At 41.2% G+C, this 7,720-nt stretch overlaps 1 pseudogene; it reads right to left on the bottom strand.

Annotated features, from left to right (window-relative positions):
* Window positions 1-5,956: 5,956 nt before the first annotated feature.
* Window positions 5,957-7,329, bottom strand: LOC149749176 (histone H2B.N pseudogene; annotated as a pseudogene).
* Between the last annotated feature and the right edge of the window lie 391 nt (window positions 7,330-7,720).

Here is a 7,720-nt window from a genome sequence, read left to right as displayed (position 1 = left end):
GTCTGATCCCTATATTAACTGGATCCAGCCCCTGTTAGCTTTCAACTGGTTAGTGTTCATTTAGTCAATTAGTGTTTCTCCTGGGGTAACAGGCTTGATTTGAGGGTTAAGGCTTTATCATGGCTTAACGATGTGATGGAGTGTATCCAGCCCAAGAGGTAAGCCCTAGGGTTTAGGCTAGTGAGAGGGGGAAGTTTAAGTCAATTGAGGAGACAAGGGCGTGATAGAAGAGCAAAGGCAAAGATGATGACTGTGCATGGAGATGAAAACACAAGATCTCAGCTGAAAAACAACAATCAGAGAGGTCAAATGAGACCAAGGTTAGAACCTGACAGAAATAAAAGATAGCAGGAAGCAGAGCCTGGGAAAGTGGGGGGAGTCCAATTTAATTCTTGAGGTTGATATCTCAGTCACACCCCTCATTTCATGGTGCAAGTGACCTTCAAGATACCATTGAGCTGCCTGACTTTTCCACACAGTTCACACATCCCACTTCTTCCCCCAGTCATCGTGACATGGGCCAAAGTAGATGGAAGGATTCTTTGGAACTATAAAATGACAATGCAGTTTTTACTTTAAAAGGTATTTTTTAGGCTTAAAGTTTAAAAGGTCTTCGATCAGCCCCTAACTACTTTTATGACCTTAAGAAAGCTTCCAGTTTCTTCATCTATAAAGTGGAATTAGTAATAGAATCCGTACCTCACAGAGTTTTGTGACGCTTATGTGAACTAACATGCCAGTTACAGAGCAGGATCTCAGTAAAGTTAGTCATATTGCTATGACAAATCTTGTTGTCTCTAAGTGAAAAATAACCCAAGAGATCAACAGTTATGAGGTGGAGGGGGAGAACTTTCTCCCAACTAATTACAAAAAGAATATTTACTGTTTACTTATGCATAATTCCATAAATCACAATGAATTTTGACAGTTTTCTTTTGGAAGGCTCTGTCTTGTTGTACACCCAGGAAGTGCCTTAGAAATGTATGAGGGAGAGGAGAGACTGGCTTTAAGAGTCAGCATAGGGACTTCCCTGGTGGTTCAGTGGTAAAGAATCCACCTTCCAATGCAAGGGACGCAGGTTCAATCCCTGGTCAGGGAACTAAGATCCCACATGCCGTGGGGCAACTAAGCCCGTGTACCACAACTACTTAGCCTGCAAGCCTCAGCTAGAGAAGAGAAAAACCAGCACATCACAACTAGAGAGAAGCCAACACACTGCAACAGAAGATCCCACGTTCCGCAACTAAGACCCGACGGAGCCAAAAAAAAAAAAAAAGTCAGCACAAAAAAATCACCCAGAGTTTAATTACATGCAGTTGGCCCATCCCACCATAAGTAGAGAAAGAATTGTGGTGTGATGTACCCTTCCTCACACACTGCATTTAAGTTCAGTCCAAGGTCCTTTCTACAACCTACAAGGTCCTGTCTGATCTGACCCCTGCCCCCCTTTGCATTTGATGTCATACTGCTCTCTCTCCTGCCTACTGCTATATGCTGAAAATGTGTCCTTCCCAAAATTCATATGTTGAAACCTATACCCCCAGCGTGATGGTATTTGGAGGTGGGGTCTTTGGGTGGTGATTAGGTCATGAGTGTGGAGCCCTCGTTAATGGGATCTGTGCCCATATAAACGAGACCTCACAGAGCTCCCTTGCCCCTTCTACCATACGAGGACACAGGGAGAAGATGACATCTATGGACCAGGAAGTGGGCCCTCACGAGATACTGAATCTGCCAGTGCCTTGATCTTGGACTTCCCAGCCTCCAGAACTGAGAAATAAATTTCTGTTTATAAGTCACCCAGTCTATGGCATTCTGTTATAGCAGTCCAAACAGACACCTAATATACTGCAAAAACATCTTTCTTCATATTTCTGAAACATTTCAAGACCTTCCTACATCAGCCTAACTCATAAACCTCTTTTATATCTGATTTCTTATTTCTCATCCATCAGGTCTTAGCTCAGAAGTCATCTTATCGGAAAACTCTTCTCTAATCATCCTACTTAAAGTAAACCCTGCTCCCCATACCTCTACCTAACAGATACTACCATTCCGGAACTCATCATTTTTTTTCGTAATAACCCTGAAATTACCATATACAAACATATTTTCCACCAGTCTATTTCTACTGAACTATGAGCTCCACAAGGGCAGGGAATTATCTGTTCAGGTAGCAACTATTGGCCATGATACGGAAAATTAGCCAAGTATCATCTTTGTTATGTGAGTTGCTAACCTCTGTTTGGTACCTACTACTCTCCCACCAGTCCATAACGTCATGTCATAACTAAACTTCGGATGTGTTTTGTCATTTCAAAGCATTATTATATAGTTTAATCCCTTGGATACTTATAACAACTCCATTGGGTGAGAATGTTCCATTTTTATAGATGAGGACACAGATTCAGGAAAGCTAAGTTACTTGCCCACAGTCACACAGCCAGTTAAGACTATGGTAGAGATGAAATTTGTTTATTTTCACTCCAAGGCTTAGAGTGTCTGGGATGTGTATTTTGCTACACTAGACAGCTTTGCCTAAAATGAAAAGAAAAAAGATAACATAGAAATTACAACCCCAGGGACTTCCCTGGTGGCGCAGTGGATAAGATTCCACACTCCAGCTGTGACAAAGTGAGAGAGTGGCATGGACATATATACACTACAAAACATAAAATAGATAGCTAGTGGGACGCAGCCGCATAGCACTGGGAGATCAGCTTGGTGCTTTGTGACCGCCTGGAGGGGTGGGATAGGGAGATTGGGAGGGAGGAATACGCGAGAGGGAAGAGATATGGGAACATATGTATATGTATAACTGATTCACTTTGTTATAAAGCAGAAACTAACACACCATTGTAAAGCAATTATACTCCAATAAAGATGCTAAAAAAAAAAAAAAAAAAAAAAAAGGCTCCACACTCCTAATGCAGGGGGCCTGGGTTTGATCCCTGGTCAGGGAACTAGATTCCACGTGCATGCCGCAACGAAGAGTTCACATGCCACAAATAAGGAGCCCATGTGCCGCAACTAAGGAGCTGCCGAGCCACAACTAAAGAGCCTGCCTGCCGCAACTAAGACCTGGTGCAACCAAATAAATAAATATTAAAAAAAGAAAACAAAGGCATTACTAAAAAAAAAAGGAAATAAGACATATATTTTTTAAAAAAAGAAATTACAACCCTAAATCAATACAGACATACCAAAGGGCATTAAATATAAAGGCTTTAGTTAGATCTTATAAATCTCTAAGGTAAAATGCAGTTCAAGATGGAGAAGGCTATAATGAATAGATGCATGAATGGCTGAGGAATGAAAAAATGCAGTTGATTTAGAAAAGCCTCCTCTGAAGGCAGGAAAGAACTGTCACTTCCATTCTACAGACCGAACCACACAAGCTCTCTTTTGTGGGGATAGTCATTAGAAGAGGGGAAGAAACAGTGCTTAGATTTAGCAGAGAGTCTTTGCCTTGTTTCGTTTCATTTCGTTGAGAAGGGCCCAGGTTGTCAGAGCATAAAAGATGGATGGACTCCTGAGATGGACCAAGTGGGAAAACAGTGACTCTGCAGCTCTTTGGATCAAGATGTTTGCTGTTTGGAAGTACATCAAAGGGAGAGACGTGGACGATTCTGTCTGTGGGTTACTTAAGATCCAGAACATCCTTTAGGGTTTTGTTTTTTTCAAAGATTGATAGAAAGTCTCGCATTATGTGTCTCCAATCACATTGTGAGTTCACTAAAATGAGACAGACAAATATTTCTTAAATTGTGTTCCCTACATAAGAGGCAGTGCTTTGGGAATCTATTACCTTTAAAAGAAAGCAGAGTTCTTACAAATGCTAAGAGCCATCTGGCACATCACCTCAGCATGCTGCTTGAATAAAAGTTAGTTCCAACAACATTGATAGGATCACAAACTTAGTTTTTATCTAAAAACACATAACCTTTAAGCAAAGTTTACATAGTTTCAAAAAGTTAAATCAAAAACACAAATTTTCTTTTCTTCCCCAATCAATTCAACAGACATTTACCAAACATTATATACGTGCAAGACATCATTAAATTGAAAATCAAACTCAACCTACTTACCTTAATTTTTTAAGCAGGGTTTTCTAGTATATACTACCCTGATCATCTTTCTAACAAAGACTTTCAAGAAGATCCTCTTTAATATTTCATTTGTCTTCCTCTTCATTAATACATCATTTTTATCATTGTTATGCATAGTTTAAGCATTGTGGATAAGAGAAAGTAAAGAAGGAAGAAAAGGAGGGAGGGAGGAAAGAAAGGCCCTTAGCTTCCAGAAGTTAGCAGCCTAACAGGGAGCTAGGAAAAGTATGAATGGCACAAGCAGAAAGCAATTAATTATTCTCTCACTAGCTGAGCTTTGCGTGCACACAGACACACACACACACAATTTGTTTGCTATGGCAGAAACCATCTTGGCAAATAACTGAACTTTATTGTATCTCAGTTTTCTCTCTGTATAATGAGGAAGTTGGATTAGATGATTGCTGAGATTCTTTATAGCTCTAACCTCCGATAGGTCATTCAACATTTATTGAGCATTTGTTGTGTGTGAAATGGGAAGTATTTCACTAGGAGAAACGGGATATACAGCCTGAGTAAAACTCATTTGGCTTTAAAGTGATTATCATTTATTGGCCAAATGCAAACAACTACCTGTACTAGAAGATGGCACGAATAAAGGTGCTGGGAACATGCGAAGAAGGAAGACTTGATGCAAATGCAGGACGGAAGGGGATGGAAAAATGAGGGACCAAACTAATTAGTTTAAGGACAGCAGACAGATGAGGCTACCCTAGTATGAAGGACAAGTGATGTTAAAGGAAAGAGCAAGAAAGGTAGGGAGAGAACCTCAGAAAGGACTGGCTATTTTAAAAGGTCAATAACAAGCTGATCTAGCTGGGTTCTTGGAAGGAGATGAAAAAGATGACTTTGGGATGAGCTAAACCAAACAGCCCAAGGTCTTGGGAGATGGCCTAAAAGTCAATTTCACATTGAACTCAGAAACTGGCTATCATAAACTCATAAAAGGATCCTTGTTTTAGTGCAGAAGAAATGGGTCAAGAGAGATTGTATGGCTGACGTTGGCGTGTTGAAACTGAGGATCACTAAGGAAGCTAGAAGGTTGTAATGTGCTCAGTGTGGACAGATGGTTATAGAAAAGCCAGAAATGAGGAAATCTCAACATGGTCATCCAGACAACTTAAGTATGCTCCAAAGGAGTCATTTCCTAACCTACGGGCTGTTTCTATTTCCAAGGCTTCTCACAATGTAGCAAAGCAGTTCATTTCATCTTGAAAGGGCAGGTTGATTGGGATGTTCTGGATGATTCTCTCCAGAGGAGGAATTGTGAAGAGGATTCAGGGATTATCTCATATCACTGAGGCTAGAAAAACCCAATGAAAGAATCCACTTTAAAATCTGAGTAGTGTCAGCCACCAGGAAGACAGGGGGCATAAGTTTGAGGTTAGCCTCTGATGTCATCAGCTAACACACCCCCTTACAGATAAAGAATGGAAAGATGGGGTTGGGATAGGGGTGGTGAGCCAAGCCTTGGTAGGGGAAGGCTGAGATTTAGATTGACAGGAAGAGGATGATGGTGGTGGTAGAAGCAGATTCAGAGAAGGAGGGGTAATGGCGTGGAAGATGGAACCAACAGGATTTACTAGTGAGATGACACAGAAGACAGTCCAAAGAGCAAAGATACCTCCCGGGCAGGTAGGAATCAGGAGCATTGATGACATAAGAGACAATGGCTGACCTTCAATTCTGAAGCACAGGATTTTTTTTTTTTTTAACACACACGAGAAAAAGCCTTTATTTTTTTCTACAAAGGACATCAGAGGCTAAAAACACAGGACCCAGAGACCACGTGTGGAGCACCAAGACTCCTGTCGTAGCCAGTACTTCTTAGATACATTGTCTCCAACCTAGCCCTCTGATGCATACAATTTTGGGGGGCAAGTGCAATCATTTCCAACAACAGGGCCATTCAGAAACACTTCATTTATCCAAAAGCTCTTCAGAGAGGATCTCTGCTTGACTACTTCAAGGAGCTGTCTGCCAGTGACAGCTTTTCTGTGGTTGTAAAAGGATGGTCTAGTTGCCTCCAGGCTAATCTGTTCCAGTCGCCAATCCCCCAGAGAGCCCAGAGCATCCAAGACCCAGGAGCATCCATTGAAGTCTGGGTGGGTTTGCTTTAGGATTTCCCCCATATAACTAAAATAAGCCTCATTTTTCCTCCTCTTCTTCCCAAGGGCTGAACTGGTACACTCATACTTCTTTGTGTCTAGACTATACATTTTAGTCTTCTTCCTAGGGAAGACCATGTAAGCACATGAAGTACACGTGGAGGTTTAAATCCTTTGAAGTGCACAAAAAAGGTGCCTCTCCAGGTGGAGACACCACAACAATACTTACTAAGAAATGGTAAGTGGCCCCTCCTTTTATGGGTCTTGAACTACTTACAGGAGTTCCTGTACCTATTTTAGGGGACATTTATAGGACTAAGATTTTTTTTTTAACCTCTTTATTGGAGTATAATGGCTTTACAATGTTGTGTTAGTTTCTGCTGTATAACAAAGTGAATCAGCTATATGTCTACATATATCCCCATATCCCCTCCCTCTTGCACCTCCCTCCAACCCTCCCTATCCCACCCCTCTAGGTGGTCACAAAGCACCGAGCTGATCTCCCTGTGCTATGCAGCTGCTTCCCATTAGCTATCTATTTTGCATTTGGTAGTGTATATATGTCCATGCCACTCTCTCACTTCATCCCAGCTTGCCCTTCCCCCTCCCCGTGTCCTCAAATCCATTCTCTGCATCTGTGTCTTTATTCCCGTCCTGCCCCTAGGTTTGGCAGAACCAGTTTTTTTTTTTAGATTCCATATATATGTGTTAGCATACGGTGTTTGTTTTTCTCTTTCTGACTTTCTTCACTCTGTATGACAGACTCTAGGTCTACCCACCTCACTACAAATAACTCAATTTCATTTCTTTTTATGGCTGAGTAATATTCTATTGTATAGATGTGCCACATCTTCTTTATCCATTCACCTGTTGATGGACACTTAGGTTGCTTCCATGTATAGGACTAAGATTTTTTTTTTTTTTGGCTACACTGTGCAGCATGCAGGATCTTAGTTCCCCAGCCAGGGATCAAACCCAGGTTCCCTGAATTGGGAGCATGGAGTCTTAACCATTGGACCACCAAGGAAATCCCAAGGACTAAGATTTTTAAAAATTGTTTTCTCTAATAAATTTTAAAACATATATAACAAAAGATTAATCCCGTGTTTTACCCAGATCATAGCTCTAGAAACTAGACTGAGACACATATTTGGTAGGCAACAGTGACTGAACGGCAGAGTATGTCAAGCGCGTGGACTCTGGAGAACCAGGATGCCTGCATTCAAATTCCACCTCTAGCACTTTCTACCAGCCATGAGAGCTTCAGAAAGCTACTCAAATTCTGTGTCTTGGTTTCTCATGTATAAAACTGGCACCATAATATATTACCTTCCTCATGGAGTTGTGGAAATTAAATGGGTTAACACACATGGATCTCTTCGAATAGAGATCAGCACCTAGTAAGCACTTAGTAAGTGCCAGTAGTTACTGGTGGTTGTTACTGGTTGTTGTTTGTTGTTGTTCTAGTTGTTATTTGATTATGAATCCTAGGGGCAGGTGCAT

Source organism: Delphinapterus leucas, chromosome 5, assembly GCF_059928025.1.
Source record: "Delphinapterus leucas isolate spDelLeu-1000000601 "Yukka" chromosome 5, BTC_Dleu_Yukka2, whole genome shotgun sequence".
Lineage (NCBI taxonomy): Eukaryota > Metazoa > Chordata > Mammalia > Artiodactyla > Monodontidae > Delphinapterus > Delphinapterus leucas.
Note: the sequence above shows the minus strand (reverse complement) of the source record. Positions and strands in the feature narration are given on the sequence as shown.